The following is an 11837-nucleotide window of genomic DNA, read 5'->3' as shown; positions in this document are numbered from 1 at the left end:
GAGTTATTCAGTCGTGCTGGTTTGAAAGCTCGCCACCTTCGCCGAATGACTCGAGCACGTTTTTTTTCGGTCAGTAACTGATCGAACTGTCGCTTTTGAGTCACTCTGTTTTAAGCATTTCACCTAAATTAAACAAGAATGTCACAGTCCGTGTCTATGGTGCAAGGTAGGAGACCGTCTCATTGTAGCCAAGTTACGACAGTTGCTCGATTGACGCATTTCACGTCTTCGATATTGTGTCTGAGATAATTCTCCAATGAGCTGCCTTTAAAAACGGAATGTCCTGCAATTGTAGTATGCGCTGGAGGTTTCTTTTGGATGGGTAAGGACCCTTGAGATGCGATATCGTCGTATAATTATGTCAAGCGAGAGGCCCTTGACATTGGAAGTGGGAACTTCGAAAGCAAAGTTGCCAGCTACTCGGTATGCACGAGCTAAATTGAACGCCGAAGTAGTGGCTTCGAGAGTTCTGGGGTCAAGGTCGAGAAAATTGGGGGAATCCCAATTAGTGCGCATGCGTTTGTAAACGGTAGGCTTGGTGACCAGAAGAAACAAATCTCATCGCGAGTTCGTAAATGGGCAAACGTTGATCGCGCTGTAGCTTTTACTATAATTGTTGTTTTTAACTGGTTGAACGAAAGCTGTGATAATTGTCCTTAAATAGAATGACTGTCTATAATAATGATTTCGTTGACCAGAATGTTGGGGACAATAAAAAAAGGTTGTTTATGTGGTAGCGAAGTCGGTTAACTTAAAACTCTTTTTGTAGTGTTTTTTTAATGATTGTGTATCGGTAAAACTGCTGGACAAAAATAGTTTGGTCAGAGCGAATATTTGTGTTACTGGTAAATTTAAAAAGGCAGAACTCCATTTTTTGGGAATCAAGATATAAGGTGTAGTGAAAAGAAGATAAGTTCAGCGAATTTCATATTATTTGAGAAAATGTGTGTCCGAATTTTTAAAACAGAAAAATTGTTGTACTTAGGTGTTTGTAAATTACGTTTGTCCTCGTTAATTGTGAAGAGGATGTATGTTTATATAAAGTTCAAAGTCAAGATTGGATTTTTGTAGCCTACGTGCGTGTGTGCATGTGTATTAGACATAATACATAGACATAGAACACTTTATTATCTCAATTACGATAAACTCGGGTGTGGTGAATCACAAAAACAGCATAAAACGTAAGAACATGAATAAAATATCAAGGCGCAAATATAGTCAGCTCATCATAGTGTGGGGAGTGGGTACACACACACACACACACACACACACACCGTCGAACACACACATAACGTCGAACACACACACACACACACACACACACACACACACACACACCGTCGAACACACACACACACCGTCGAACACACACATAACATCGAAAACACACACACACACACACAAACAAACACAAACACACAAACACACACACAAACACACACACACACACACAAACACACACACACACACACACACACACACACACACACACACACGGCACGCGCGAACACGCAAACAAACGTATGAAGGAACAGACGCACAATTATACCCGCACGCACGCACACACAGGCAGACAGGCACTCGCACAAATACACACACACACACACACACACACACACACACACACACACACACACACACACACACACACACACACACACACACACAGAGATAAAGCAATGACCAAAAAAATAGCAGAAACTTACACTTCAACACTCGAACACACACACACACACACACACGCACACAAACACACGCACGCACGCACACAAACACACACACACACACACACACACTCACACATGCACACAACGACGCCCATTTTCATAGAAACACAGTAACCCCCTCGTATAAGCGGGAATGAAAGAGTGGTGGCCAATGACCCAGAACAAACAAAAGTCAAAGCTGGCAACTCAGGTTTGTATTCAGGGAAATTTGCACGAAATGCATGCAGAAGATACGACTTTTCCCTCTATTTTCTCTCTTTGGGAGCGTCAGCTCGGTTTGACATGAAAAACTGAAGAAAAGCCCTGCCTTTTTGCACTGAGAAACTGTGGAAGTAGCGTGTTTACTACTGGGTCTGGCTGTAGTACATTTACCCTCATTTACTTCCTCGTTAGCTTCCAAAGTAAACTCTTTTTTCGTCCCATGCATGCGAAAGTGAGGATGTACTTCCGATGTCACTCAAAACTTTAGAAGTAGTCGCAAAATACCCTGAGTTACTTCCTCGCTTTGCTTCGAGGTAAACCCTTTTTCCGGCCCATGCATACGAAAGTGAGGCAAGTACTTCCGATGTCACTCAAAACTTCGGGAGTTGTCGCGAACTTCCCCCATAAGCATACGGGCCCTGGAGGGTGCTCCAACAATGATGCATAGTGCCAACATTTAGCACAAACTTTTCACAACAGTGCATTATTACCACAAAGCGCATACAGCGATTATATAGTAGCAAGTTGCACTAAACATTTGAACAAAATGCATTTTGTTCAAATGTTAACAGCACAGCACCAAGTTTTGCATAAGTGCACAACAGCACTGACCATTTCACAAAAGTGCATAACAGCTGTGACAATTTTACAAAAGTGCATTGACCATTTCAGGCAGATGGCTAACATGCAGATTTCGCTTTTGTCTGTCTTTCTTTCAAAAGTAGGCATGTTCAAGATCGATGAAGTCATGAGCAATTGGGTTAGATGACAGAAAAGATTCAAAAACGTCAGATTCAGTTAGATGACAGAAAAGATTCAAAAACGTCAGATTCAGTGTTTTGGGCACTGTTGAACAGGAACATTCTCTCCTGTTCAACAAATGTGGGTTCAATTCAAAAGCAACATTGTCACAGATAGGCTAGTGTTACATTTCTGTAAAGTTTCAAAAACATCTTCCATGTTTTGGTTACTGTTGAACAGAGGCATATTTTCCTGTTCAAAAAAGTCTGACACAAATTGTCGTAGTTGTGGGTTAAGGTTCGATCTATACTGTCCTTCAAACGAGTCGTAGAACCGTCATTGTCACAGATAGTGTTACATTTCTGTTTTACATTCAAACGAGTCGTAGAAGTAGTAGTACATTTGCGTTTGGTTGTTTTTCCTTTTAGATTCCTGTCACTCATACTAGCAGTATTGATTGAGGTACATAAATCTGTTGATGTACAGGGATGACTTGTTTGTAATGAATCCTTGTTTCCTCCACATTGAGTTTGCATTGCAGTTGGACAGAAATGAACAGGTGTTAATTGATAAACACATTGATAATGGCTTTTGAGAAAATCAATCAATTCTGCAAAGGAATTAACTTGATGACATCAAAACTGCAGTGCCATTTGAAGAATGGTTACCATTTCTGTTTCTTTGATGGGAATCAAACAAATAAAAACATTGACTATCCAAGTTACCATGAATGGCAATAGTTGACTCCTGAAAAGTAGCAAGGATATAATTTGAGACGATAAATGCCTGATGCAATCCCTCCTCAAGGTCAGTCAACTCAAAGCCTTCATCATTCGCAACATCAGTAGGCAACACAGCGGGATTCGTATGTCCAGAAATCATGTCGAAAAAATATTACATTTCAAAAGCATGTCCAACCACAGTTGTTGGCAAGTGTTCGTGTCCGAAGTAGCCTTCAGTGTGTGTATATGTATTCATGTGACAGAGAACGTGACCTCATTGTTCAATCCTCTCTCTCTCTTCTTTCTCATTCGAACGCACACACGCAAGAACGTAGCCTACGCACGCATGCACGCGCACGCACACACACACACACACACACACACACACACACACACACACACACACACACACACACACACACACACACACCCCGCTGACGCACACGGCAAACCACGCACACACACACTGACTGTCGGCAAGCATCTCTTTTTGTTTTCTTTACCTTTGTTTATTGTGTTTTCGATATTTGTGTTTATTTTTTGCTTGACTTATCTGTTTTATTTTAATGTTTGCTATCCACATCGTGTGATAAATGTTTCTTCTCAGTCTCCGAGTCAGTTTAGTTTCTGCACGCCGCTTTGGTACTCCTTGTTTTTCTAACTGGTGTATTGTGCGCGACTGATTTGCGGATTTATTTTTATTCCTTTCATATGCAGTTGAAGTGTTGTGGGTGTTATTGTCTGTATATGCTATGTTGCGTCTGTGTATGCCTACAAGAATTTTGGGTGTAATGTGCCTGTGGTCTGCTCGCAGTCGAGCACAGAAAACATGGCGGCGCCCTGTGGCAAATTCGTAAAAAGTCTTCCCGACCGCAGATACCAGCGTCGTCCGCGACGCTGGAAAAACAAACACTCATACGTAAATAGACAGACGGACACTCACAAACTTTTACAAACAAACACACACACATATTCTCTCTCTCTCTCTCTCTCTCTCTCTCTCTCTCTCTCTCTCTCTCTCTCTCTCTCTCTCTCTCTCTCTCTCTCTCTCTCTCTCTCTCCCTCTTTCTCTCTCTCTCACATACACACACACACACATACATAGACACACACACACACACACAATAACACATGTGCCCACATACATACACAGACACACACGCCACGCACGCGAGAGAAAGTACCAAGAAGCGATGACGTCTTGACGTCAACGTGCGCGAGCATTATGTTATAGACACGGAATTTACACCCTCATAAAGAGAACACCAGCAGTATTTATAGAGAATACTACATGGCTTGCTGCGTCGTACCAGATTAACACGAGTTTTTGTACAAAAAATATTGAACTGCGAGCGAAAGCGAGCTGTTCACTATTTGAAAAAGCAACGAGTGTAAATCTGGTACGACACGGCAAGCCATGTAGTATTCTGTTTATCCTACATACTGTACTTACGTGTATTTTACTGAAAATGTTCTGCAGTCGAGGCAGCTAAATTGAAGACGCTTGTTTTGGAACCTCGATCTCTTCTGAAGCCTCGTGCAAACTAGTACGTCAAAGCAAAGAAACGTCACTCTTAAAGTGTGGCGTCACGTGTTAGTTCTAAAAATTCATCGAGGGTAATTTGCGAGCGCAATTATTTTTCTCCATAATGACGTTTGTCTCGGTGACTTTGGCATCGTAAGCAGTGGAAAACCAGGTCCCTGCCAGACTAGCTTGACATGACCTCCTTTACATGATATACACACGTGTGATTTGTATAGGTTACAACACGAGTGGTTTTTTTATATGGCTTGTATTTCAGTCAAGACCCAGCGGATGAATATCATCGGGAGACACGAGCCTCTGGCGAGTGGCTCTCGATTGATATTCCCGCTGGGTCTTGACTGAAATACAAGCCATATAAAAAACCACGAGTGTTGTAATCTGTATATCCCATTCTACCATCAAACACAAAGTGTAGACTACTAGTACTAGCGGCACTGTTGCGATCTGTGGAGAGTGAAACAGTGGTGCCAGCGAGACTTGGCCCTTTTGCAACCTTAAACTAAGTGACCGTCGCTGAAAAAAATAAAACGAATGAGTGTATCGATAAGTACGCGGTAACACTACTTTCAGACCATTTAAAAGCTTTAAGTAAAGGTTCATAAGTTGCAAGAAAGAAATGAAGTCGTATAGAAATCAATTTAGTTGAAGCGCACAATTCTTTTGTTTTGCGTTTCAGGTCGGCAGAACGGGCGAAACCGGGTTGGCACCCATTTGGCTTACTCGATTCAGAATCGATTCCACGTTGTTTTTCTCGAACGTATACAATCAGGCTTATTGACAGAGAAGCAAATTTTAGGGAACAAATATGTAGGTTTAGATTTAACCATTTGCTCCCTATTTGAAATGTATCTACGTGATAAACTGTTTTGCGAGTGTGTTTGCATGGATGAACCTAAACTGGTATGGGTGTGAGGAAAACGGGACCAAGTTGGTGAAGTCGCGAATTGCTGACACCAAGTCTGTCACCGCCGATTGATTGCATTTTGAAGGAATATGACTGGATTACGGAAAAATGCACACATGTTAAGTTCTTGGATACCTTCATCGCCAATGTGGACTTACTGCAGAGCCAGGCAAAAGAGTAGACTTGCTCGCAAAATACGTGAAACAGCCGATGTTTGATACGAAGCGAAGCCACCCCAAACCATGCAGTAAGGACGCTTCTCGGTCCCGCTACGCATGACACCAGACCAGTGTTGTTGCTTTGAGTTTGACTAACAAACTCGAAACTGTCATTTAAAACATGAGCCAAATGTGTATTGATTGTGTGATTAGTCTATGTGTCAGGGCTTCTATTATCTGTGCTCCCTAGCTTCTGTCAGTTCCCACACCGACACTGCTGACAGACCTGTGTGACAGACTCTCACAAATAGTCGTCTGCTTCGATGCAAGGGAGGGTACTCGGTTTTTTGTTTTGGTTTGTAGCCATGGGCATTGTGATAGTGTTCGACTGTTCAAACTAGTGTTATGCACGGGTTAATAAAACTGCGGATAGAACTCTTTAGCAGCAAAGCAATTAAGAGTGTATTACAATCTATTTGTTTGGCGCAAGGTCAAAGGTCGGGAAGAAAGTAGTTCTTTGCCCAAATCGGAATCTGCACTATCATATATTTTTTGGAGTCCATGATATATTTATTGAGCTATAAAAATACAACATATATACCCATACTGAAGTAACCGAGACAAAGAAGGGAGGTCATGGGATATGATCGATTATTATCTCACGAGTGTCTCTCTCACGTATGTAGGATAAAAGTTATTATTCCCCCCTCTGCTTCTTTACCTCTGTAAACTTGTAGAGCTAGTTAGTTTTCGATAATGACCCAGCAACCAAACAAATAACGACCCAGCAACAGCCTGAATCCTCGATAGTGCAATGGGTTGAGAAGTTGTTCTGTTTCGGTACTACTTTTTGCGACTGAAAAGTTCCGAACGCTCTAATGTACGAAGTATACATGTCTGGAGCAAACAATACAAACATACCGCATTTAAATTAACAACTATAGGCCTGAACACATGAATCTCCATATAAAATCCATGAGTTCGGTTGTTTTCTGAATCTAGATCTGCCGTGCTCAAACGTTCATCACAAGCAATTTCACAAGGCAAGTAACTCATACTTTGTCTAGCGACAAGAGTAGTTCCCCTTCTTTTCACTCGGTTTCTTCGACAACAGACTGCAATCCGACGGTCAGTTTTCAACAATATTTCATTTAATAAACAGATCACACGCAACCAAATGCACACATCTCATCAATTTAAACAACATAAAGCGGTTTCATACACTATTTTTCCCAGAAAACTGAACTTCATACAGTTTTTAACGTTGGAACACGGGTGCAAAAGTTCGTCTGCTAGTCCCATTTGACGAAAGAACATTATCCTAAGCGATACCAAAACATATACAGAACACACAATATCTGCCTTTGTCGCCACAGCAGAATAACAGCATATCTGTGTACTTGATTTTAGTCCAAAATAGGAAAACTGACAAGAAGTGTTAACAGAATGGAATGATTTGCACGGAACTATACAACCGCGCATTAATCGATCGCCTGCGCAGGTTGACTGGTTGAGTGAATAGGATTTGATCAAACGTTCGCAAAAAAACTCCTCTTTTCTTTGAATAACTGAAGAAAGGAGGAATAAAGAGGTTACACACCTCGTCTCAGTGATTATAAATATAATGGTCTCAGTTCGCGGTCATGAAAAAGCTCGCTAAAGCTCGCATTTTTCATGATCCGCTAACTTCGACCATTATTTTTAATAATCACTGAGACTCGGAATGTAACCTCTACGTATGTTCCCAAAGTTTGGTAAACTTCTGTCCCCAACTGGAACCACAGTTTGGCAACAACCACAGGAGCTTCTATCAAAGCGCCGGTCGATAATTATTTACTCCTTCATCCCTAGAGTCTCCTAGTGAATAATTGTAGTACGGGTAAGCATGCAGGAGTAAATAATGATCGACCGGCGGTTGGATACAAGCTCCTGTGGCAACAACGAATGCTTTTTTTGTCATGCACAGTACTGATTATCGGGAAGAACATTTCTCAAGTCGATCTCAGTATGTGTTCGTGGGATACCTCTAGCTTCGCTGTGATAAGGAAGTTCTCGAACACAACACAAACAATAAATAATCCCAGTATAAACTGTGTTTTCACGACGCCAATTCACGCACACACAAAAACCAAGCTGACACTCAAAAATAAAATAATGATGACATTGACAGTAACTTAGACCACCCATGCAGGCGATTCAAGAAGAAACACATGTAAATCATGCACTCAAAGCATTCAACGTTGTACACAACTTTCGTTCTAGTTCATTCTGTTTGTCATGTTTATTCACACAAACCAGAAGCATCACTAATTGTTGATTGTTTGTTAAAACATTGAGCACGACTGTACCCATAGTTCACTTCTGTGTAAACAAAAAACCCACATAACCCTCTGCATACCCACCTGTGCACTAGCTTCTACCACAAATCGTCAAAAACAACAGAAAAGCAGCTGCTGGATTCGCTTCAACCAGTGTAATGGTTCAAACACCCGCTCGTTAATTCCAACATGTTTACATTATCAAAAGAATTAATGAAATCATCATGATAACATACTGGCGTACAGGCTGACCTGTTTGTGTTAGTTTCGAGAAAACGCGAGTAATCTAATTTTATCTATGCACCGAGAGTTAGATAACTGCACGGCAGAGCACAAAGGGAGGATATAGGCCAAGGCCGGCCAATGACATTTAGCGCCGAATCAGCTGATCGCCATGTTGCCCGAGTTCTGGAATCACACAGCCGCCCCAGACAACATACACACTCGCAACTGTTGGCAGCTGTATCACATACTTATTGCGACCAACCACAGCCTCCGATTTACAGACTGTTCTGATGCAATATTGCAGCTGTGCATGCAGTCAAATAACACACACAAACTCGCTGCTGCCCACAGAAATCCGAGTCTATTGAGTGAGTGAGCAAAGGATGTGAAACTAGGCTACCAGGTCATCGATCGAAGTTTCAAGTATTCGCCTTCACTCGTTTTCTCAAAATTCTGACAGCGACAGTCAGTTCGCCAGAAACCAATACTCTCTGCTCTTCGCAATAGACCGTCAATACATCGCGACCACGATCGCCGGCAAAGTGTGTCGATTACTTCATTCTTTTCGACAAAAACAAGTGTTCAAGGTCTCAATAACATCGTCTGCTGCGCAGCTCCTACAATTGTCCGTTTACCAGAACCAGTTGTTTTGCTGTTGCAATGCAAAGTCAGCTAAGTATTAACTTTGCACACACTTGAGAATGGTCGACCTCAAAGCCAACGCCGAAAGCAAAGTTATCTTACCTTGTCAGCTGTAAGAGTAAACTGTAAACGCAGAAATGTTTCCGCCGCCCCGATCACGCATGCACACCCCAGCAGACGAGTGACTGAACTGAAAGCTTTCACGTCAAGGCGCACACACAATATAGTACAGTGAGAGTACACTTGTCCGCATTGTGGACTCTATGTAGGCCAAGCTATCGACGCAAATAGAGGGCTCCCATGGGGTCGCCTTCACGCGGCGGGAGTGTTTCCACAGAGCTACCCCACCCCTTTACTTCTCTTCTTTTGTCTTATTTCTGCCTTACCAGTCCTTTCACCTATATTTCCTTCCAAGAAAACTCTCCCTACTATTCCCTGCAGTTTTCCAATTCTTTTCTTGTTGTAAAGTCTTCTTTTCCACATCCTTATTTCTCTGCCCCCCGCATGTCGTAAGAGGCGACTAACGGATTCTGTTTCTCCTTTTACCCTTGTTGAGTGGCTCTTGTATAGAATATAGTCAATGTTTGTAAAGATTTTAGTCAAGCAGTATGTAAGAAATGTTTAGTCCTTTGTACTGGAAACTTGCATTCTCCCAGTAAGGTCATATATTGTACTACGTTGCAAGCCCCTGGAGCAATTTTTTGTGAACAAGAAGCATTTAACAAGTGGCTCTATCCCATCTCCCCCCTTTCCCCTATCCCATCTCCCCCCTTTCCCTCGTCGCGATATAACCTTCGTGGTTGAAAACGACGTTGAGGGCAGACCGGGTAGGCAAAATGAGTTATTTTTGGTCTCATACACCTTTTTGGGGTTGTTGCATTTTTCACACCTTTGAACATCCTGGAATGCATTCAATAATCTGCTTTTATCATTTTAGACATGTATTCATGTAAATAAAACCATTTTCAAACCGATGTTTTGTTGTTTTTGTCTGTGTTTTATCGAAAAAATCGAAAAAATGGTCTACTTTGGATACTCCGTGCTGGTAAATGTGCGCATATGACATGACATCTTGAACACAAGGCCAAGGCCAGTTACAGTACTGGCCTTGTGTTCAAGATGATGACATGACCCTTCGCTGTTCAAACTGTGTGGAAATTTCCGTTCTTCAAGATGACGTCATCACCGTTGGGGAATTTCCGTTGACATAGGCACAAAGAGAGAGAATCCGTTCCAACCGAAACCCCGGAATTAATATATGCAAATATATGTAGGTCAAAGGCATTTGGCGCAAGCGCAGTAGACAACTTATCAGTCCCCCGGTGTCAACAAATCCATGACTTTTTCACCGATTCAGCAGCATGTTTCAAAGTTTTGAGCTGCGGAGAACAACCCTAACATTGGAAATGTTCGGCATAGTCGCAAGAAATATCAGAGAAAGATGAACCAGCAGCAGCGAACAGTAGAGGGATTCGAAGTAACAACACTCCGAAATGAACCAACATGATCGATTTGAAGCAGACGACATTCTAAGATTCTTGACTCGACGAGGTGGGTTTTGCTTCTTTCTCTTTTCGATCTTGTTTGTTTGACAACGTGATTTATTGCACATTGTTATGTTGTTGTTGTTGTAAGAATGTGTTAGGGTTTGCAGGTAAATGATAAACAGTTTGTGTCTGAAGTATTTTGCGGGTTTCTTGTCTTTCTTGATGCAATTTACTGACCATGCCGCCGCCGCACCCCCCCCCCCCTCCCTCCCTCGATCATCTCTGTAATATCGTCTTCACAACCCCTATTTTATTGTTCTTCGCTGGCCAGTCCTTGAGAGCTTACTATGGTGTAACAGTCATGTCATCATTATTCTTTGTCTGGGGTCAAACTGAGAAGCAGCATCTGAGCGATGTACGACTGACACAGTTTCTGTTTCTGGTCATTGACCGTAGGAAAATAAGTACCCTACTAGAGAGCGTTCTCTAATTCTAAAGGATTGGTTTACACCAGCATGGCTGACCAACCTATCATTAACAGCAATATTGTTGTCAAATCTTTTCCATTAACTAAGGAATAAAAAAAATAGATCCAATTTACCTCACCAAAGAAAAACAAGTCGCGTAAGGCGAAAATACAATATTTAGTCAAGAAGCTGTCGAACTCACAGAATGCCATTTTTCAGCAAGACCGTATACTCGTAGCATCGTCAGTCCACCGCTCATGGCAAAGGCAGTGAAATTGACAAGAAGAGCGGGGTAGTAGTTGCGCTAAGAAGGATATAGCACGCGCTTCTGTACCTCTCTTTGTTTTAACTTTCTGAGCGTGTTTTTAATCCAAACATATCATATCTATATGATTTTGGAATCAGGAACCAACAAGGAATAAGATGAAAGTGTTTTTAAATTGATTTGGACAATTTAATTTTGATAATAATTTTTATATATTTAATTTTCAGAGCTTGTTTTTAATCCGAATATAACATATTTATATGTTTTTGGAATCAGCAAATGATGGAGAATAAGATAAACGTAAATTTGGATCGTTTTATAAATGTTTATTTTTTTTTACAATTTTCAGATTTTTAATGACCAAAGTCATAAATTAATTTTTAAGCCACCAAGCTGAAATGCAATACCGAAGTCCGGGCTTCGTCGAAGATTAC

General features: G+C 41.6%; 1 protein-coding gene across 1 annotated transcript in view; it reads right to left on the bottom strand.

The window, feature by feature from the left end:
• Positions 1–9438, bottom strand: part of LOC138958183 (glutamine synthetase-like) — a 37298-nt gene extending 27860 nt beyond the window's left edge. The window contains exon 1 of the mRNA XM_070329269.1: positions 9287–9438. The gene's annotated coding sequence lies outside the window, so the exon portion shown is untranslated. The remainder of the gene's footprint in view (positions 1–9286) is intronic.
• Between the last annotated feature and the right edge of the window lie 2399 nt (positions 9439–11837).

This window comes from Littorina saxatilis, linkage group LG2 (assembly GCF_037325665.1).
Source record: "Littorina saxatilis isolate snail1 linkage group LG2, US_GU_Lsax_2.0, whole genome shotgun sequence".
Classification (NCBI taxonomy): domain Eukaryota; kingdom Metazoa; phylum Mollusca; class Gastropoda; order Littorinimorpha; family Littorinidae; genus Littorina; species Littorina saxatilis.
Note: the sequence above shows the minus strand (reverse complement) of the source record. Positions and strands in the feature narration are given on the sequence as shown.